Source organism: Sphaeramia orbicularis, chromosome 4 (assembly GCF_902148855.1).
Source record: "Sphaeramia orbicularis chromosome 4, fSphaOr1.1, whole genome shotgun sequence".
Taxonomy (NCBI): domain Eukaryota; kingdom Metazoa; phylum Chordata; class Actinopteri; order Kurtiformes; family Apogonidae; genus Sphaeramia; species Sphaeramia orbicularis.
The window spans coordinates 12,358,575-12,383,072 of NC_043960.1; positions in this window are offsets into that span (position 1 = coordinate 12,358,575).

Consider the following 24,498-nt stretch of genomic DNA (forward strand, 5'->3'; position numbering starts at 1 on the left):
TGACATAGTTCCAATATGCATATGTACATCCCTGGACAGTCTTTGAATAGGATACAGGGTAAGTTATATTTTATTTTATTTTATCATTTTCTCTTTAAAGGTCAGCTACGAGACTAACTGCCATTAGGGATTTCTCTATCAAAACCTGAATATTTTAATAACAGCACCGTGGAATCATGGGAAATGTTGTCTTTACTAACTTTGGCATGAATCAAGCTGAAATCATGTTTAAAGATGAAATATGTTTAGGTGTTAAACTTTTAAACTAATTTCTACCCTATTTTACATTTGTACGTTATTTTTCATTATTTTACACTTAGTGTAGTGCAGTACATTCACGTTATGTCTTTTCATTTTGGTGAAATAGCCGGGTACTAGCTAACAATATAGCGACACTGACCTGCGACCAATTGAAATAGATCAATAAAATTACAGACTTCAAGATAAAATGTCGGACAATGGACTCTATGCACAGCCCCACTACTTCCTGAACTTCAGGTGGGTCCTTTATTTCCTGTCTGTCATTATTGGACAAACTGATTAATCCAGGTGTGCCTAATTAATCAGTAGTCAGACACACCTGGATTAATCAGTGTGTCCAATAATGACAGACAGGAAATAAAGGACCCACCTGAAGTTCAGGAAGTAGTGGGGCTGTGCATAGAGCCCATAGCCTTATCGGTTACAGGTGGTAAGTCTACATTTAAAGGTTAATATTTTCTTACCTTTTTCATTTTGGTTTGTTGCTCTTGTCTTCCTGCTAAATGGTACAAACAAGCCCAAAGGTTGATGCTAAATAAATAAATAGATAAATTTAACTAGAATTAACAAGAGGTTTTTGTCTTCAAAAACATTTAAACTGTGTTATTAAATGTGCCATGTGTCTCTCAGTAGGGATGTCAAATTCTTTGTACTTTATGGCTTAAACATTTTTTCTTAGTTGTGGAGAAGTTAATGTTTTACCATTTTAAACAGTTTGTGAATTTATACACCCTGAAGAACAAACACCCTGCAAAAAATAAATAAATACATAAATAAATTCCTCAGCAAAATACTTGCAAACTGACTTTGATGCAGTATTTACTTCATGGGATATAATACCTAATATTAGCTCCTTTTACACTGTTTTTTAATGCCTTAAATTTTGGAGTAAAACATTTGGGAGCTAAATAGGTGAGCACTTTTTGAATTTTGTGCCTTGAATGTTAAATATTTACAGAGATAGGAAAATGACATATATTTTATTAAACACTTAACAAACTCAGCACTCGTTTTTCCATCACCTCTCCTTTAGCTGTAAGGAGCCTCCATAGTACTGAGAAAGACTGCTGAAATATTCAACAACCATCCACACCTCTGACAGAGAGAGAAACAGCGAGAGTTGAGGACTTGAACTCCTTTCACTCTCCCACATCTCTCCGCCTGCTTGGCAACACACTCACACATGCCAGTCTGTTGCTAAGCAACTGTAAAATAAAAGCGGTGGGCTCAGAAGTCAGAGAGAGAGGGACGGCGAAAGAGGAGTAAAGTACTGCAATCCACTACTGTTTGTTTGGCTCTGTGCATGATCCCACCACAGCTCTTGGACCCATCTGTGGATCTGCGAGGACTTGTGACTTCTGGTTCTTTGTCAGCCGACCAATCAGCGCTGGCTGGAGGCGGGTCCAGTGGTTCCCTAGGTTACCTGTGTGATTGACGTTCAGACTCCTGCAGCGGAGCGCACGGCAGTGTATCACTGATGCTCCTGCTTCCCCCGGGAGACTGTGGAGAAATCTGGAAGAGAAGAGAGACACAGATAAAATACAAGAGCAGAAGAAATGCTGATTATTTAAACCCCTTCGCTCTGTTCCTCCGCTGTTTACTGGAAGGATGAAAACTGGAGTGCAGGAAGAAGCCGGCTAAAAGGAGAGGAACGGAAGGATTCCTGAAGAAGGGGGTTTGTTGGTAAGAGCCCCACATCACTTTTCTCTGTGTCTTGGCTTTACCAGTCACCTGTCCTTGCCAACACTGTAAATTATGGGATAGCAGGTAAACAGATTTGTCGAGGCTCGGGCTGTTATGTATGTTGTGCTTGTGTGGGCAGACAGATTTTCTGCATGCTGCGTGGCTGTAGAGGGGGTTTGGTGCTACTGTATGAATCCTACATTACATTGGGTGCCTGTTTTTACAGTATCAGTTATGCAAAGGCTGAGCTGCTGCTTTATGTGAGAGAACACGAGCCAGGATGATTTAAATGACACATAGGAAGTAATTTTAGAGCTTTAGTTAAAGCTGAGCTGACTATTTCCAGGCTTGACTACTGTATCTGCATAGGAGGAGGAGTATTAATTACATAATGCTCCGTCTATACCCCTGTATCAGGGTTTTTGCTTTAGCTGTGCAGCATCATGCTGTCCTACTAGTCCAGAAAAGCTTAACAGCTCAGTCATTTAAAGGAGTGTGGTACTTTGTTCTCTACTGTGAAGAAACAGGGGTTGTTTCTCTTAACTTCAGAGTAATTTGTGTGTGGATGGGTCTTTCTATGAGCGTTACTGATCTTAGTGTGCATCATTTATGAGGACACATATGTGAGTTAACAAGTGGGCAGGAAGACAAACTGGGGACTGTACCCACAGTTCATAGCTTCTCACTTGCAGTTTTCAGAATTTGAATTCAGTGTCTGTTACAAGTCATGTCACAGATTATGCACTGGGTTCAAATGTCAAAATAGGTGCATGACATGTGTGGCAGCCCTTCGTGTCACCAGGACTCCCTAAAACCTCCATCAGTGCTCAGCTCTGCACCATCAGGGACTTGTCTTTATGCTCCGCTGCTCTGGGCTCAGAGTTCTGTACTTGACCACCTGAGACACTTCACTGTTTCAGATTAGTTGGGAAATGTCTGTAATGTTTTTGTGCACTGCAAAGCTGACCAGATGTTCCAAATATTTTATCTTCCAAGGCAAGTATTTAAACATTTGACACTGCAACAAAAAAAAAAACAACCTATTTCATTACCAGGAGTTTAGTTCTTGAGCTGAGACCTTTGTATTATCATGTGGAAAGTAAGATTTTTAATCAGTTTGTTCTCACTTATATAGTGTTTTAAACAAATAGCAGACAAAACAAAATACGTTTGTGCATCATATTAAGCTCCGCACAAAATTAAGAAGTCCTACAATGTGCAGTGACATTGTTATATTATATGGTTTGACTTACCTCTGTGTTTCTGCTTTTGTACACAACTAAAATAGAAAAGTCTTTGCCTATTTATTAAGGGAGTTAAATAAGTTATTTTGCTGTTGAAAAATTGAACAGTTTGCATAAGAATACCAAAACAGTTCAACAGTACCTCAAATGAACACAACTATGAGGTTGATTTTCCTAGCTTCCTTTAAAATATTTTCTTCTAAACGCAACCAAAACATCTCTTGAAATAACCTAAACTATTAAATAAATATCAATTGTCATCATCATGGCCATGCACAAATAATGAGTTGTTGTTTCCATTATTTCTCTGTTTGGATGGTTTTGTCAGGAAAAGTCACACTTTCAAGACTCTGAGAAAACAACTGTTGGTGCATGGAAATAAATTGGCTTTTGTTTATAATTTGTCAAGTAGTCGTCTGTAATGTGTTTATCACACATGTTCATATTGTGATGATAGATGTGACAAAGAAAAAAACATACACGACAATAGATTTATTACATTATAGGTTTGAAGCACTTTGTACTTGAAATGATTAATTCTGCTCGGTGTAATAAGTTGTTGAACCATTAATATTAATTATGTTTTTTTCTTTAACACTCCACCTAGTTTCAATTAAAATGTAGTCACCCATGTTAAAAACTTAAACATTTGAAGTTTATGCTGATTAAAAGTAAGTTAACCTAATTACATCTCAGTTTAACAAGTATCAAGCTTCAAACAGAACAATATAATAAGTTCACGAGCAAAACTATAACTTATGAATATATGTATGCTATATGGAAGATTTTTCTTACACTATGTTTTCAATAATGTGATATACAGGCTGGGGAAGCAAAATTTACAATATTTTGAGGCAGGGATTGAAAGACAGTGTATGACCAATTAGTTTATTGAAAGTCATGAGAATTTATTTGCCACAAGAAAATTGACATAATAGAAAATGTTTTTATTCTATGTGTCCTTCTTTCTCAATAACTGCCTTCACACGCTTCCTGAAACTTGCGCAAGTGTTCCTTAAATATTCAGGTAACAACTTCTCCCATTCTTCTTTAATAGTATCTTCCAGACTTTCCCGTAATAGTTTTACTCATAGTCATTCTCTTCTTTCCATTATAAACAGTCTTTATGGACACTCCAACTATTTTTGAAATCTCCTTTGGTGTAACGAGTGCATTCAGCAAATCACACACTCTTTGACGTTTGCTTTCCTGATTACTCATATGGGCAAAAGTTTCTGAAAAGGTATGGATAATAGTGTTAGGTATGATTATGACATCAATATATGTTTGGTTTCAAAACAATTGACGTAGTGCCTGCTGAGAAAAAACAACTAAATGTTCATTGTAAATTTTGCTTCCCCACCCTGTACTTCCTCTTTTTGTAGTTGCTCCCCTTTTATAAATTTAGACATTATATTTCTAGTCATCTTTTTTTGTGAACAGACTCATCCACCTCTTAAAACTGCTCTATTTTATCAGGTGGAATGGATCTCTCTTACCTGGCTGCCTTAAAGGTTTTGCATAAAGCTCAGGCTTGAGACATTGCTTTATTTATTTATTCTGTTACTGAGTGGCTACAGGTTGGCTGTCGGTCTGCTCGCTGAATTCAGATCCTCACTGCAGATATAAATCTACAGAATAAATCTGTCGGCTAACAGCTCAGATGGCGGCTGCAGGCTTACTGTTTGCTACCAGTGAGAGTTAATCAGATATTCCATAGCATTACAGTAGCTACAGTCAGAGGTGTTTGGGTCTCTAGAGCTACTGCCTGTCTGTCTGCCTGCCTGCGTAGGAGGAAACATCTCATCTTCACAGCTCTGTCTACTGCAGATAGAAGGCTTTGGGATTCGTTTCTGCTTCACTGGACTGTATGCAGAGCAGTGGCAGGGAAGGTGACAGGAGCAGAGAGAGGGATGAGACAGGCCAGAAGCCAGAGTTGAGCCCACAACATCACAAGTACATGATATTCACATTGCCCACGGATTCACTGGGATGCCCCACAGCTGCGGGATTCTTAGTCACATCAGTAGTCCTGTGATTAACACACGGAGCTCTGGTAAGCCTGTGATCGGGGCTGACCATGCAGCGAAGGTTTGGTGGAAGTCAGTCAAGTGTCAGTGTCAGAGGTCAGTGTGTTAGCAGAGAGAGGGAAACAGTGTCTGTAAAGCAGAAGGTTCTGTTATATTTAGTAAGAAAGATGTCATCATATTCATAACACATGTTTAACCTACACCAGCGGCCATCGACTGGTGCCATATTCAGCCTGGATATTTATAAAATCAGAAAAAGTGGGGAGGGAGAAATATGTCCTGGTATTCAGGATATAAAGATTTTTTTCTTCCTATATTTAAAGTGCTATGTGTAAGATCAAGGGGAATTCAACTGCAGAAATAAAACTGATAAGCTACTAAAAATGAAAATTATTATTAATTGTTCAGTTTCAGTTGGTTGTAGTTTCAGATACAGACCGACAGAAAGTTGAACTTCATTAATGCTCATTAGCTCAAAGAATTATAACAAAAAGGAAAAAAATACAATTGATGAACTCTGCATCTTAACCACTAGATGTCACTAATTATCACACACTGAACCTTAAAAGTAACTCAGGTTAACAGATCAGATGGAAATGATTTTATTAAGCATGATTTATTATAGTTCTTAAATGTATACATTCGACTTATGTCTGTTTAGGACAATCTGAGCCCAAAAAGTATCCAATAAAAGCGTTTACCACTAATCAGAACATTGCATAATAGCACCAAAACCAGTTGAATTTCATTATTTCCTCCCAATCAAGACTGGGCTCTGATTATATTTACATAATTATATTTCTTACAGACTAAAACCATCTCTGTGCCACCCCATTGGTGGAAGTCCTTGACATAGTCAGACTCACTTATAATTATAGGTTCCCCATGTTTTTAAGAGCCTAAAAATTGAAATTATTGAACAATAATAGACTCATTAGGCTGGAGTATTTTTTTTGACTGGTCTGTGTGTAAAAAAATTGTGGACCTTGGACAAGTGGCCTAAATCTACACTCAGAGGGCTCTCAGTGACATAGTGTCCAAAACCATAACAATCATAAGTGTTAACATTTAAAGGTCTGTAAGTTAAACATTAACCTTAGGCTAGAGGACATGGGAGCTAAGTTTAGCATGGGGATTGGAAGAACGGAGGAAACTCCTATCCTCTGTCCAAAGGTACATAAGTATTGAACAGCTCCTCTGAGGTTCAGGAATTAATGCATTATCTCACTTTTGTCATTTTGTTGGAGGACTAATGTGTGCACAGTCTCAGTGCTGTATAAATATAATAGAACAGCCTAATATGTCTCTACTTTCTGAACATTTCCTCTTCCCAAAGGTCTTAAACTAAAGCCTATCCTCACTAAGTTTTTATGTACAGCCATGTTGTTTTAGCTGACTGTGTGATCCTTTGGGTTTTGACTAAGGAAACTGCAGAACTGACAGAGTCAGATGAAGGGTGGTGTTGGTGTTGGATGATGCTGATCTAGTTTTTTATCCATGCTCATGAGATGTGCAAAAATTTTATATATCATTTAATATATCAATTGCATATGAAATGACGAATAAGACATGTAGAGAATTTATATGTGGTGGAATGATGCAGAAGAATACACTGTGGAGCAGGGGTGGGCAATCCTGGTCCTCGAGGGCTGGTATCCTGCATGTTTTAGATGTTTCCCTCTTCCAACACACCTGGTTCACATGATAAGCCTATCATCAAGCTCTACAGAAGTCTGATAATGACCTTCAGGTGTGTTGGAAGAGGGAAACATCTAAAACATGCAGGATATCGGCCCTCGAGGACCAGGATTGCCCACCCCTGCTGTGGAGCTTCCTCAGTCAAAGGAGGATGGATTGAAGATATTCAGTAAATAATTCACTGTTTACTTTTTTAATTACTTTTTTTGTTTTCTGTTCTTTTCTTTCTTTTCTTGAGCAGAAGGGTGCATGAATTTGTGTTTTTTGTTTTTTTCTTTTCAAATTGACAACAGAGAAATGTAAACTGACTAAAATATATTTGGATAAATTGACTTCTTTTAAAAGATTGCTGCTCTGCCTGGAAATATTTGTTTATTGAAAGTTCTTGCTGTGCTTCAGCAGTTTAATTGGTAATGGAAAATACTGGTGACACACTGACCTCTGTCATTACAGTGTGGAACAGTTTATGTTTGGAGTGCATTGTCAAGGGGAATTAGATTTAATTTGTTTGCTTGAGGAAGTTCTTTGCTCGTGTTGAAATGCTGATGTTAAGTGTATATGGTGCAACAAGGCACTGAGATCACTGCTAATGCAAAGATTCAGATAATATGGTCCTCTGAAGGAGATGATTAAAAGATTAAATTTATGTTATTGACACATGCTGAAAAAAGTAATTGCTCTTCAAGAAAGGGAGGGATATACATTTTTTTTTTTTTTTTTAGATTTTTTTCTTAAGACATTTTTAGTCGACACAATAATAATAATAATTGGTATTGTTTTACGTGAGTGCCCCAGAGAGTAATACTTTGTAATTAACAGGCACTACAGCAGGGCTCTGAAATGACATATCAAGTCAATCTATTTATCTATACTAATCTATCAATCTATACCCAGTCTATTTGACATTATAGTGTGTGGCGTAAACCCCATATGTTTCTGAGGTCGAGGACATTTTTGATTAGTCACAGTATACTCAAGTGATTCTAATTTTGTCTGATTGGCCCCAGTTTGTGCCTCTGGGGTGGTATTTGGAGTTATGACCAACAGAAATTTAAAGAGATGTGTTGTTATTGAAAATACGGATGAATAAACCATATTTTTTTCAGTTGTATGGCTTTAGTCGAGATTTACTTGTTCCTCCACACTGGTGGAAATTTGACTTGGGCTTCCTCTCATGCTGCAAAAAACATAAAAAATAATTAATTAAAAGACCTAAAGACATAAATTTTTATATTGTAAAGTGTTTATATATACAGGGTGGGGAAGCAAAATTTACAATATTTTGAGGCAGGGATTGAAAGACAGTGTTTGACCAATTAGTTTATTGAAAGTCATGAGAATTTATTTGCCACAAGAAAATTGACATAATAGAAAATGTTTTTATTCTATGTGTACTCCTTCTTTCTCAATAACTGCCTTCACACGCTTCCTGAAACTTGCGCAAGTGTTCCTCAAATATTCGGGTGACAACTTCTCCCATTCTTCTTTAATAGTATCTTCCAGACTTTCTCGTAATAGTTTTGCTCATAGTCATTCTCTTCTTTCCATTATAAACAGTCTTTATGGACACTCCAACTATTTTTGAAATCTCCTTTGGTGTGACGAGTGCATTCAGCAAATCACACACTCTTTGACGTTTGCTTTCCTGATTAATCACATGGGCAAAAGTTTCTGAAACGGTATGGATAATAGTGTTAGGTATGATTATGACATCAATATATGTTTGGTTTTAAAACAACTGACGTAGTGCCTGCTGAGAAAAAACAACTAAATGTTCATTGTAAATTTTGCTTCCCCACCCTGTATATACTGGACACTTTACAGCAGGGATGTCCATTCCTGTTCCTCAAGGGCCGGTATCCTGCGTGTTTTAGATGTATCCCTCTTCTAACACACCTGATTCAAATGACAAGCCTATCAGCAAGCTCTGCAGAAATGTGATAATGACTGTCAGGTTTGCTGGGAGAGGGAAATATCTAAAACATGCAGGATACCGGCCCTCGAGGACCAGGATTGGACACCCTTGCTTTACAGAGATATAAACAAAATCTCATTTCACTGTACTATTTGTGTTTTTCAGTGAAAACAAAGTCTCTTTATTGTCAACTATTCTATTCTATTCTATTCTATTCATAATTGAAGGGAACGTGGGACAACATAGTAAACGTACCAAAAAAAAGCGTCACTTTTAGCTACTGTTTTTAAAATAAGGACATACAAACACCAATTTTGGTAATATATTTATTAAAGTTTCTTTTGTTTTTGTTTTTGTTTTTAATTCTGCTGTGAATTCTTTTATAATTTATTCATAACAAACTAAGAATCTAAGGGTCTTGGAAATTCTCTAAAAACAGCTGTAAGCAGATAGTTCCTCTTTGATTTTAACACTGATTAAAAACATGAGGCACAAACAGAGGGTATGGATTAAGCCTCTCTTGCAACATACTGCGTAATATACTTTATATTATTTGTCGACTGGTGACATCAGCTCTTCCTTAGGTATAATCAGCAGAAAAGTGAACACACCTATGTGCAGGTTTGCAAGGTCCATAAAGCAATCATACTAAAAGTAGGTTCTATGACAACCTGGGGAACCCTGCCCCATATACTATGTAGACTGTCAGACAGAAAAAAGCCGAAAGAAAAGACATTTTTGTTTGTGAATGAAAGCCTAAGTGAAGATGAAATACTTCCCAAGTGTGGTTTTAGGAAGCCTGTGTTTGTGGTGGCTTGTGTGAATGTGCATAGTTACTGTATGGTTGCATCATTCTCGTAGGATTATGAAACAATGAGAAATGAGCAGAGAGGGGAAAATGAGAGAGAGAGACAATGGAGAAAAACAAAACCTCAGACAAATGAGAGAAACAAAGCACGCCAGGTTTCCAGTGATTTTTGTGACACGTTAATGGGAACATTAAAGGATATTTAATTCATCTGTCACTAGTCAAAAATCAGTGTGAAGAGATGATGACACAACTGAGGAGACTGCTCTGAAACACAATGACTCACGCAACTGATGAGCTTTGAACTGTCTCTATTGAACAGCAGGTTAATCTGTGATCAGCTAACAACAGCCCATAATCAATGTCACTCTAAACTGCAAGAAAAAAAAACTGCAGATCGTCTTCTCGCATTTGATTAAGTGTGTGTAAACTTCACCACTGTTCTGAATACGAAATTGGCACTTTAATAAAAAATACATCCTGTGTTTGGAGTGATATTTTTCTTTTTTAAATGGCATTTTAAAACATTTCTCTGTGGTCTACATGAACTGTAAATTTATACTTGGATCTGAATTCTTCATTAATTAAACTCTACAGGTTCATCTTCAACCCTATTTTTGAGTAATGAGACGAAAAAGGTCATTTTGAGCGCTGGCCCTTTAAATACACATGACCCCACCCCCTTCCGGGTTGCTAACTGTGTGCTCTGTCCCGTTCAGCCACTTGAGTTCATCAATATAATCAACAACTGAACATTTTAAGTATTCGGCTCGAAGTTTAGACATATTTTCATTTTTTACTACAACCGCTGCTGCTGACAAACAATTATAGCGTACTTGGAGAAATGTTCATCGAAAGTCTTGACCTTATACAGGGTGGGGAAGCAAAATTTACAATATTTTGAGGCAGGGATTGAAAGACAGTGTATGACCAATTAGTTTATTGAAAGTCATGAGAATTTATTTGCAACAAGAAAATTGACATAATAGAAAATGTTTTTATTCTGTGTCCTCCTTCTTTCTCAATAACTGCCTTCACACGCTTCCTGAAACTTGCGCAAGTGTTCCTCAAATATTGGGGTGACAACTTCTCCCATTCTTCTTTAATAGTATCTTCCAGACTTTCTCGTAATAGTTTTGCTCATAGTCATTCTCTTCTTTACATTATAAACAGTCTTTATGGACACTCCAACTATTTTTGAAATCTCTTTTGGTGTGACGAGTGCATTCAGCAAATTACACACTGACGTTTGCTTTCCTGATTACTCATATGGGCAAAAGTTTCTGAAAAGGTATGGATAATAGTGTTAGGTATGATTATGACATCAATATATGTTTGGTTTCAAAACAATTGATGTAGTGCCTGCTGAGAAAAAAAACAACTAAATGTTCATTGTAAATTTTGCTTCCCTACCCTGTATGTGCAAATGTTGTGATGTAACTAGTTATAAAACGTAACGAATTAAGCAGGAATTAAAACAGGTTGTAGAAATACACAAAATTTTTGCCGGAATGCATATAAAGATAACTTTGCAGCACCTGGAGGGCTCAAATTCAAACTTTTTGAACTATTAGGGACCAAATACACAAATAAATGTACCGAAGACTAACAGACGTGGGTTTCGCAAAATATGACCCCTTTAAGACAAAGCACTAATCTAAAGAAACATCTCTGAATCATTTTTGGCTCCTAGTCATGCCTTAAGCTCTCACTGATTCATTCTTTTTTTTTTTTTTTTTTTTTTTTTCCATTGTATTTCTTTTAATCTCTTTTGAGCAAACTTGGTAGGATTGTGCCACAGGATCGTTTTGGGTGCAATTGCCACCATTATTTCTGCACCTGTTCCCACAAAAAACAAACATGTCACCTTCATATTTGTATGCTAGTTTTGTGTGCCAGTGCAAGTATGGGTAAATTACCTGAGCCGAAAGTCAATAATGTTCACAGGTGCCGGCTGCTTTTTTTTTGTTGTTGTTGTATTTGAAGTTGTATACATGCTCACAGCAGTAAAATGAAGAATACGAAACACTGGAAGCCATGTTTACGATAGTAGATATTCCCAGGTTGTGGTATGTTATTCATTTGCTCCATCAGACTGAAAAAAAAAGAAAGAAAAAAAGGAAATTCATGTCCATCCCTAAAGCTTTAATGTGATTTTTTTTTTTTTTTTTTAATATTAGAACAAATTTAAAGCCACATTTTTCAGTCTGTTGTTTTATTTATTATTGAAATATCTTTTTCTCCAGTAGTTAAAAAGGAGAAACATAGTTGGTTCATAAGCTCACTTAGCATGAGAAGATTTATGTTTCTATAAAGCCTAAACATACACTTATATAGATGTAATACTTAATATTTAGGTTACAGTTTGTCCTACCTGTGTAATGATAGATACAGTCACGGAAAAAATTATTAGACCATTAAAAGCCATCAAAGCAGAGCAAAATCAGACACTAGTGTTTGTCCATGAGAAGAAGGATTCTGCGGGGATTCAAACTTGTTATTGATTCGACATTTGTTACAATTTGAGAAAACTTAAAGTTAAAGCCTTTTTATTTTTTCTTATGTGAGTAGAATAAATAAATAAAATATGTTAATGAGATCCTCTTATCTGAACCTGTTGCTGTAAAACAGTGCTTATCCTTTACGGTTTCCATCTAAAACACAGGTGTCAAACATGCGGCCCGGGGGCCAAATCCAGCCCACCAAAGGGTCCAGTCCGGCCCTTGGGATGAATTTGTGAAATGCAAAAATAGATATTAAGAAATTAACAATTATTTTAGTTCAGGTTCCACATGCAGACCAATTCAATCTCCAGTGGGTCAGACCAGTCAAATACTATCATAATAATCTATAAATACTCACAACTCCAATTTTTTCTGTTTGTAAATGTAAATATTTTCATGTATTCACACTAAAACAAAGTGTAATTTCACAAAAAATGTGAATAATTTGAACAAATGTGAAGAACCTGAAATGTCTTAAGAAAAATAAGTGCAATTTTAACAATATTCTGCCTGATACTAAATGTTTTGTGTTTTTGTAGATCCACTGTGATCTGTACGTTATAATGAACATGTGGAAATGATAAACTGAGGCAGAATATTGTTAAAATTACACTTATTCTTTCAGTTTGTTCAAGTTATTCGCATTGTTTGAAAGGATAGTTTGTAGATGTAAACCTTTTCATTGTTTAATTTGACTTTTTTCACTGTAAAATATAGAGAAAAGTTCGGAGTTGACTTTATTTATATATTATTATGTTATTATTTTACTGGTTCAGCCCACTGTAGATCAAATTTAGCTGAATGTGGCCCCTGAATTAAAATGGGTTTGACACCCCTGATCTAAAACATATACAGTCATGGAAAAAATTACTAGACCATCAAATGTCATCAAAAACAATGGTTATGCAATCAAGTACTAACTCCTGTGTGTATCATGTGACTAAAACAGACAGAAAAGAAAACACGAAATGCCTAAAAGTGCTGTTTTTGTCAGTACAATGCCATGACTATTGATGTAAGTACTAAAGTGATTTTGGTTATCAAGAAAACATAGAAAATGACTAGATATCAGCTCTAAAAGTAAACTCTTATGAGCTATTTTTGTTATCATTATATTTGTCCAAACAGATGTACCTTTAGTTGCACCAGGCATTAAAATGAACAGAAAATTGAAAAAAACAAGGATGTTCTAATAATTTTTTGTCTGTATGTAAGGAAAAGCCAAAGAGCAGCTTCCGTTCAGGTGGTTGAGAATGTCATTACCGGACATAATCAGACTGTCAGCAGGAACAGTCTGTTGACCGTTACATGGAGTCGCCAGACCTTAAACCTGCTGAGCCCAGCGTCATCAAAACACCAAAAACATGCACATCTTTTGGAAGAATCATGTTCCGTCCCTCCACTAGGTTTCACAGGTTTGTAGAATCAATGCTAAATCCTCTGAAGCCGCTCTGGCAGTAGCTGGCATCTTATGGTTTGTAGGTTAATACATGAGCACATCTGTAAACATGATTTCTACATGAGTCACATCATACTGTCGTTTGCAGTAGGTTTTAAAAACATACACGATCCCATGACACTTTGCAATACATGCATTGAAAATGTAGCTCAACGATAAGTAATCACGTAACATATTTCCACTTCAACAGGTCAGCGCTGATCCAATATGGGAGACAATCTCACAGCTAATGTCACTTATCTCTACGTCTATCATTTTACATGATGTTCTTCAGCAGATGGAATTGTCTCCTTTGAAGGACTCTTCAGATTGATCCACTCTGTCTTTATTCTTTAATCATTAAACATAAGTGGGTTTGGTGTTTTTTGTTGGCAGATATTGGCTGCAGAGGCACACACACACACACACATATCAGGTCAACTGCCACCCTTTCAGTAATATTTTTATATTTTTAGTGAAACGTGCTGATGGCCTGTTCAGAAATGATCCTGATAATGAGCACTAAGTGTAGATACTGGTGTTTTACGTGTGCCACTTTGACTTAAAGGAGTGATATTTAGCTTTTTTTAACGGAATTATGTATTTTAAAACATTTCCCTGTGGTCTACATAAACTGTAAATGCTATGCTTGGATCTGAATTTCACATTCTTCTTCAACCCTATTTCTGACTAATAGTAGTATTAGTAGTAGTTTATTTGGTTGTTAATTATTTTAAACCACAAACAAAAACAACATATCCATTGTTCCATGCGCAATGCGACTGAAAGGGTTTTACAGAGCTTAATTTACTGAAAATACATGATTTTGTTGACCTTAATACAATGGTAGTGATGTGCAAGGCACATAATAATCTTCTCCCTCCTTACATCCAGGAGATGTTTGAATGTAGGAAAAGTCAGTATAGCCTCAGAGGAACCAGCATTTTTAACCCTTTCATGCACAGTGGTCACTCCAGTGGACAGTTCTTCTCCAGCTGTTCTCTTGTACAGGGTGGGGAAGCAAAATTTACAATGAACATTTAGTTGTTTTCTTCTCAGCAGGCACTACATCAATTGTTTTGAAACCAAACATATATTGATGTCATAATCATACCTAACACTATTATCCATACCTTTTCAGAAACTTTTGCCCATATGAGTAATCAGGAAAGCAAACGTCAAAGAGTGTGTGATTTACTGAATGCACTCGTCACACCAAAGGAGATTTCAAAAATAGTTGGAGTGTCCATAAAGACTGTTTATAATGTAAAGAAGAGAATGACTATGAGCAAAACTATTACGAGAAAGTCTGGAAGATACTATTAAAGAAGAATGGGAGAAGTTGTCACCCGAATATTTGAGGAACACTTGCGCAAGTTTCAGGAAGCGTGTGAAGGCAGTTATTGAGAAAGAAGGAGGACACAGAATAAAAACATTTTCTATTATGTCAGTTTTCTTGTGGCAAATAAATTCTCATGACTTTCAATAAACTAATTGGTCATACACTGTCTTTCAATCCCTGCCTCAAAATATTGTAAATTTTGCTTCCCCACCCTGTATATTCATGGGTTTTGTTGTTTTAGTTCCGTATCAGCCAACACTATGGACACTTATGCACCATCCCATAATAATACACTAACATTCAGACCATTACCGTAACTGTACTGTTCTAGATAAACCTGATCTTCTCTAACATGTTTGAGTGGAAATCAATTGTTATCTGTTAGAAAAAAAAGTAGAGTTTTTTTGCGTATTATCTCTGTGAAAAGAGTAATAACTAGCATTAGAATATGTTAAAATGTGAGAAAACATCAGATTTTATTTTATTTCATTGTTTTCATATCACTTTCTGATGTTGGCTTTTAAACAAATTTCTTTACTTCAAAAATTAAATGCATGGACATTTTTGTAACGCCATGAAAAAAAAAAAAAATCCTTGATCACATTGTTTTATTCATGCCTATGGAGGAATAAAAACACTCAAGAAAAAAATCTTAACTAAGGTTCTCATAATTAATGCATGAAAGGGTTAAAAAAGCTAAGGCAAGAACAAATAAAAATAGTAGATGTATTTTCGTTAGAGGGGTTAATGTTTGGAATGGCCTGGAAGATCAATTAAAACAGTTAAAAAGATGTACAAATTAACTATTATTCAAAAATATAGAACTCAGGATTGACCAAAGAAATTACTTGAAATCACTTGTTTAATGACAAGAGACAGGTAGTTTTGAGCGCTGGCCCTTTAAATCCAAATGAGCCACTCCACCCCCCCGCCCCCAGGTTGTTGACTGTGCTTTCTGTCCTGTTCAGCCACTTGTGTTCATTAATACAACCAAAAACTGAACATTTTAGGTAATCGGCTTGAAGTTTGGACATATTTTCAGTTTTTACTACAACCGCTGCTGCTAATAAACAATTATGTCGTACTCTGAGAAATGTTCGTCGGAAGTCTTGACCTTATATGTGCAAATGTTGTGACGTAACTAGTTATAAAATGTAACAAATTAAGCATGAATTAAAACGTGTTGTAGAAATCCACTTGATTTTTACCTAAATGAATATAAATATAGCTTTGCAGCACCTGGAGGGTTCAGATTCTAACTTTTTGAACTATTAGGGTCCAAATACACAAATAAATTTACCAAAGACTAATAAAAGTGGGTTTAGCAAAATATGACCTCTTTAAGTTTAATTCTAAAGAAATAGCCACAGGAAACATGGAAGTTGCTCAGTTAAATGGACCATACAGTAAATAAGGATCTCTCTGTACTGAAACCTGTTTGGAATTTTTTGCTGTAACATACACATCACCAAAATTTATAACAGGCTTAGTTGTAGACATTACTTTTAGATTTTTTTTTAAAAATGTGGAAATAGCTTTAAAATGTCAGGTTTTAAATCTTCAAGTGTTATTATCACATGGCATCATTTCATTGAAGCTGCTTCTTTGTCATTTCTGAAACTTATCTGTGACTTATTACTTGAACGTTTAAGTCAGGGGTGGGCAATTAAGTTTCCTATGGGGCCACATGAGAAACTTTGACAGTTGTTAAGGGCCGGATCAATACACTTGCAGCTCTCCTTAATTATCTATCTATCTATCTATCTATCTATCTATCTATCTATCTATCTATCTATCTATCTATCTATCTATCTATCTATCTATCTATCTATCTATCTATCTATCTATCTATCTATCTATCTATCTATCTATCTATCTATCTATCTATCTATCTATCTATCTATCTATCTATCTATCTTACAAAAACAGTAAATGCAACAATACAATAATAAAATGAAAATGTGGAGCACAGAATACAACTATTTAATAAATATTCACAAAAAGACTTTCGAAAATGTGCAAAACCAGCTCCACATTAACTTTACATGAAAAACGATAAATGCATCCAGCTTTGTTTGTTTGCAGATCACAGTTCCTTTTCTTTTTCTTTACCTCTGACGTAGAAAGAAATACATGTCAGTCCATGTCTTGTTAAAAACTCTGCATTCGGAATCAATCTTTCTTTTTATGGCGTTAGCTGACATCTTCATGAGCTGAAACTGACCAACAAATCAATCAGTGCATAAGCTTTATGCAAGTACAGAAAGTATGTGTGAAAAAATGGTAAATTAGCAGATCTTTCAAAATAAAAGCAGTGGCGTTGTATTGGTTACGTCTACTATGATGATATACATTTGCATTGACTTTTAATTTGCCAGTGACCTCATGTGGGCCAGTTAGGGTCAGCTGTCGGGCCGCATGTGGCCCCCGGACCTTACAATGCCCAGGTCTGGTTTAAGTCATTAATCTTTGAGTGTAAGATCCTTTAAGTTTCCCTAATTTGTGTTTCTAAAGGCCCTTTCCCACCGCAGGAACTTTTGCAGGAATGTTCTGTATTACCCTGAACTTTCAAAGTTCCTGGTGCATTTCCACCGAAAATTACCCTGGTAACTGACCCTCCCCCGGCCCTGAATTTACCCCGAAGAAGTTCCTGGTAGGGAGGTAGTACTTTTCAGATTACCAGGAACTTTAAGGGGCAGGGCTGTGTGCTGGAGAAGGCTGAGTGGTGGACTGGACTCGCAGCATTTCCGCATTCTGTCCACCGCCAATATTGAACTCATTTAATTTCCACAAGCTTTGTATTTTGATAATTCGGAAAATGGACCAAAAGAGAAGCTACAACAAGTGGACGGACGACGAGGAAATTCAGACGAACTTTGAATCGCTGACACAAAACGAGTGAAGTTCGAGTAAACGCTGTTGGAGCCAAATATAACACACAAGCCTAAAGAAATATGAGAAAAGAAGAAGAAACTTATGCAGAATTAAAAGAAACTAAAGGACCACAACGGTCGCAGTGGATCTGACTGTCGAACAAACCAATGGTCTGTATATGACAGAAATATTCCCTGTTTAGTTGGTTCATGCCGTAACAGTATCAGTAACAGTAAGATAGCTGTAGAAGCTGTTGAATTTTACACATATAAAAACACATTTACAGAAAAAAAGAAAAGGAAATGGTTAAAAATCGATGACTGGAATGTGCAGAGGAGCGCACACTGACTCTGATATGTGTCATTCAGTCTTAATGGACATCGTGAACTGGATTTAATAATTTTCTTAAGCAGTTAGGAACTTTTAGATTGGTTATAAATCTGTATTCACTACTAGTTCAACTAAGTTGGGTAATGACATAAAATCAATCTCAGACCCAAAATGTGAGGCCTTTAAAAAGCAGTTTTAAGACTGAGCTATCTATCATGATCATTTCAGTTTCATAACAGGGTTGGACGATAAATTTCCTAAGTACTAGGAAATTTGTGAATCTCCTCTCCTCACCCCCCCTCGCCCCTCTCCTCCCCTCCCTTCCTCTCCTCCCTTCCTCTCCTCCCTCTCCTCTCCTCTCCTCCCTTCCCCTCCTCTCCTCTCACCCCCTCCCCTCCCCTGCCCTCTCCTCTCCTCTCCTCTCCTCTCCTCTCCTCTCCTCTCCTCTCCTCTCCTCTCCTCTCCTCTCCTCTCCTCTCCCCCTCGAGCTCTGTACGTTACCATAGCACCCGAGAGAAAAAAGTCAACCCACACAGAGTCTCCTGCCTACCACTCATTCTCTTCCTCTTTCTCGTTCTCGTCTGCCATTGTGTCTTTCCTTTTGCTCTCTCAGTCTATTTTGACTCTCTCTCCTTTTGGCCTACCCACCGCTGAGCTCCTCCACACGACGCCATCATCGTGTTTTAATATTGTTTACTTCTCACTGTGATTTTTGTACATCTGCATTCACCTGTGAGCATGTGTGTGTGTGTGTGTGTGTGTGTGTGTGTGTGTGTGTGCTTTTGTCCATTGATGCCTGGTTATGAATATGCAGATATGTTCTGCCCAACATGACAACTCAGCTTCACTGTCCGCCCACACACACAGGATGCCCATGGACACAGATCCACACAGGGAGTGGGCTGTGACTGGGCCCTCCCCAGTTGTTGACGGCAATAAGTCATTAGTGTTGAGATGAGTGCGAGGTGTCTTATGTCAACTTTATTTGTTACTTTTTCTCTGCGGTCGACCTGACACTAAAACTAAGTGAGTCTTTTTAAATGTTAACGGAGCATTCATTAGAAATTTGCGTATGTTACTGTGTTTTTGTTTGTGTGCGTGTTAGGAGGAGGGAGAGGATGAGTCAATAAGAGCCTTCCCGACATTTAGCCAATTAGATGGGGTGGCTAGGGAACTCTGTGCACAACAGCCAAAGGTTGTCCCATGTAAAGGGCACTTAACTTAGAATTGCATGAAAATATAGAAATCTTAAGATCGTTTTATTATGTACTTGCGAGCCTCACAAGGAGAAATTTACTATTTTAGGAATAAATAATAAAAGGATCTGACACACACAAAAAAAGAGAAACAAAAAGGTTGAAGCTCATGACAAGTGGGCACTTCAGTTTTGCATGCCAAGTGGAACGGTGGTGGCGGGTTTAACACTTCTGCCTCACAGCTAGGGGGTTGCGTGTTCAAATTCCAGACAGTCCAAGTTTGCCTGTTGTCTCCATGCTTGCTCCTCCCAGCTCCCAGTGGGTAAAGGCAGTGTACGCCTTGGGTGATTAAGATTGACCAGTTAACCTACACTGTTGCCCATGAAGTTGGAATAAAATATTTTTACTTCTTCTCATGAAATGATGATGACGATGTGATTTATTCTTGAGATAAACTGTAACTGGGACTCGACTCAGTATGTATTCATTGCACTTGTGTAACAGATGCATTAATATGAGTTTTATATTTCACCAAACTTCCACTTCCTTTTTCTGTTCATGTTCTACAGTTGTTTTTCAAGGATATTTTCATTTTGTATGCATTTATTTTATGGACCTTTTATTTTTTAAATAGTTTCTACGTTGTGTGACCTTTGACATTTTAGTTACATCACTTCCGGAATATTCAAGCTTTCTCCTCAGTTGGCGAGAAGCCCCGCTAAGGAGAGAGGAAAGAATCCCTGAGAGAATAAACACCCCCATCTGGCAAAGCAGTAGTGGTTTTCAGTTCTTCCTTCCACAACGCAGAGCTGGTGACAGGCTAGACTGGTTACAATTGGTCAAAGCTGATGTGTATAAATAGGAAATAAAAGAGGAATGTGTCAGAAAACAAAATTATTCTAACTTTATGGGTAAGAGTGTATTAAGGTGAATGTTGGGATGTTGGAGGAAGCTGAAGAGAAGCCATGCAGACACAGGGAGAACATGTAAACTCCACACAGGAAGGTCCACGCTGACTGCCACTGGGATTGACCCCATGACCTTTGTGATTTGGGTCTTTTCCTTTTTGTGATTCACATTTTTTTGTTTTTTCTTTTTATTTCCCCCATTAAACATTTTACAGTGATATAACAGTATATAGTTATAAGAAAATATATCAATAAAAATATGAAAATCAAATGTGAAAAAACAGCAACCAAAAAACCCCCCACAAAAAACACAAATTCAACAAAAAAACAAAGAAAAGGAATGACAAAAACCATAGAGTACTGTCAGTTTTGTCATACAGGATATGTTGTTTCATTATAATTCTTTCCAGGTGACAGAGGACCAAGGCCAGGACAATAAAACATTTCCCATAATACATTGTGGGTCTTTTCCAATGGCAGCAATTTTATTAAAGGTAACCTTTTGATGACCACTAGCCTCTGTGATGCTTTACTTGAAAAAAATACCTGTAATTAAAACACTGTAAACATTTGCGTACACTAAAGCCTTATATAAATAGTCAATCAAAACAATAGCTAATGGAGCCTTTTAGCAGTGCTTCACAGAGTTGGCGATTTTGACATTATACATAAAACTGTTGTGAGGTGGCGTGGGCTGTTCTCGGTCACAAAGTTAATGGAGTTTAGCTCAGTTGTTCAGTATAAACAATGCAAAAGGTGTGGGTAGGTAGAGAAAAATACAGTATGTGTGATGAAGTTCAGGAGCTGAATTAATAATGCATTGAATTCCTGTGAATATACTCTGTGACTTTTGTTGAGCTGTGAAGGGTATGTATGTGAAGTCAAGTGTGGTGACTACGTGTAAATGTCACCTCTGAACATGCAGCCGAAAAATACCGTGACTCATTTTTTATGAACAGTTATGAGTCATGACATTGTCGAGAAGTTTTATTCAAATTCCAAGTTTCTCTTTGTAAGACTGACGTGTGCTTATGTGACATTTGTGTTGGATTCTGTTGCGCTAGTCGTTGGGTGTCCGTTGACGTTAGCTGACAGAATCTAGTGTTGCACATTTCTGCGATGATAGAGCAGCAGAAGAGAGGCGCCGAAGAACTCCAGACTGAGGGTTGTCACGGAAAATTCAACCTGTAATATCGACATAGAAATCAGTATACTGTAGCTTAGCAACGATAATAACAAACAACCTGTTCGCAGCACAAAAAACCTCCAACACAACCTTCATATAACCACATTAACCCTTTCATGCGTGAATTATGAGAACCTTAGTCAATATTTTTTTCTTGAGTGTTTTTATTCCTCTTTAGGCATGAAAAAATCAATGCAGTTGAAAATTTTTTTATGAGCCTATTTTTCAAGGAGTTACAAAAATGTCCACTCAGCTGGACACCATGTGTTTAATTTTTGAAGCAAAGAAACATGTATTTAAAACTCATCATCAGAGAGTGATATACTGTGTGAAAACTATGAAATAAAAACATTTTTAATGCTGCTAATCTGATGTCTTCTCACATTTTATCATACTTAAATACCAGTTATTACTCATTTCATGAAGATAATATCCTCTGAGACCCAGGAAATTGACAATTTTATCTTTTTTACACTAAAAAATTGTCTTGATTGAAAACTGCATAATACAACAGTTTTTTCAGATACATTTTAAAAATTATTTTTATTTATTGATTGATTTTTCTAATGGAATGTCCTTTGCAATGGACAGTATTTTTTAAGTTAAACTGTCAAACTTTTGTCCCCTACAGAGGACAAAATGTATTGCTGAGTCTCAGGAAGATATGCAAAAAAAAATAAAAAATTGTTTCAGAAAACTGTTAATGACAGTCTAATTAGTCTATTTAGACTAAAACATGTTACTGCAGATCAGGTTTATCAAGAGCAGCAAAGTTACAATAATTGTATGAATTGCAGTGTTTGAGATGATGCGTAAGAGTCCTCTATATTGGTTGATATGGAACTAAAACAATAAAACCCATGAATATATAAGAACAGCTGTAGAAAAACTGTCCACTGTAGTGACCATTATGCATGAAAGGGTTAACATATACAAACCTTCCATAGTGCACTTTTAACACATTTATGGATATAATAATAATAATAATAATGATAATAATAATAATAATAATAATAATAATAATAATAATAATAATAATAATAATAATAATAATACATTTTATTTGTATAGCGCTTTTCATAGAACTCAAAGACACTTTACATGCAGCAGGATATGTACATTAACTTATTAGGAAATGATGTATGATCATTATGACAGATTACAGTTCAGATGCCTCATCAATCAAATCAGATGTTTACAACCTCAGAAAACTGAGGTCCTGATCTGTGAATGAGGAGACGGACAGATTTTACAGCTGTATGTGTCTGTGTGCTCTTGTATTAGTGTTTTGATTTGATTGATTGATGTATTTATTTCGAATATGAATGTCGAAACAGAAGAAAATGAATAAACAAAACACTTAAAGATAGGACATAAGACATATAACACATTCGAAAAGGAGTGAGAAGAAGTACAACTAATAAAGTCCCACCCCTTCTCCTTATATAATGAATAACAATAATAACCTTTCTATTCTAAGCATATCTATACTATATACTATAATGTGACTGATACTTATTAAATAATTTGGTTTCTGGCTTTATATTATTATGAACAAATATAATATGATTTACATACAGTGTCATTATGAAAAAAAACATTGAATATTCAAGCATTTATCTGAGAACCTGACCTACACAGTGAGAATATTAGTCAGTCAGTTGTAAGTTTAGGGTAAGAGGTTAGGGAATACATGATGTGAGTGTGTCCTGACAGTGCTGTTCGGTGGTGGTCTGTGTGTGCATGTATGTGACTGCATTTCTGTGCATGCAGCAGGTGGAGCCCTGGCTCTAGTGTTGAATGTCACAGTGAGATGAAACACATGGGTATGGTATGGTATGTGGTGTTGGTGGACTTACTTCACAGGTACAACACACCGCACTGTAAGCCCGGAATTTGTATTTACTAAAATGCTTTAATTACAATGCACTTAAATGATTTAAGTTTTATGATGTTACTATAAAACGTTGAGTATAATCTACTAATTTGTAGACATAGTTGAAAGTACGAAAAAGTTTAAGTTGAATGGAATTAAATCAGTAGGTTTTAGTCACGACCACACCTTTTTATCTTCACATTGCATTGTGGGTATTGGGCATGTTGTTGAAAATGTGTTATTTTTATGTGCAGGGGTTCAGCGGGGTTGTGGTGTTAGTGTTAATTTGGATTTAATGTGTGTATGGCAATGTTTATTGGCCTTTTTGTGTTTGTTTTTGTATTTTTGCACAGTTGCACCATGAGTCAGAGCCATAGGAAGAACAATGGCTTTCCTGTTCATCTAAGACTGTTACTGTATATTGGAAATCTGACTGTTTTGTCAAATGAAAAACATTTTCTATACTGACAAATGATATTGAAATGACTTCTATTCATACTGCGATATAGTGACCCTTTCATGCACGAACTATGACAACCTTAATCAGAATATTTTCTTGAGTGTTTTCATTCGTCTTTAGGCATGTAAAAAACATTGTGATAGAAAATTTACTTCTGAAAAATAAAAAAAATAAAAATAATGATGCTTTTTTTTTTAATACATTAAAAAAAAGTAATAATGACAAAAAAAAAAATTCTTATGAACCTATTTTTCATGAAGTTGCAAAAATATCCACTCAGCTGGACACCACACGTTTAATTTTTGACACACAGAAACATGTATTTACTGATAAATTGTGTGAAAACTATGGGGAAGGCTTGTGATTCTGGGGTTTATCCTCAGGAGAGATCTACGTAATGTTACCAATTCATGTCAGAAAAGACATGTAGTGTCTTAAAACGTTAATAAAGATATGTGTAAAAAACAAAACAAAACAAAAAACAATGAAAAGAACAACAAAATCCATGAATATACAAGAGAACAGCTGTAGAATAGCTGTCCACTGTAGTGACCACTATGCATGAAAGGGTTAAGTTGAATAGTATCCTAACTATTTTGGTCAGGAATGGGATTTTGAGTTTGATTATCTTAAAAAAAATATGTTTAATTAATGATAAATTAATCTGGCTGCAATTGAGAAAATTAGTCAGTGTAACCTAAAATGCTGAGTAGAATGGTTGGATAGTGAGGTTGATTTTACAACA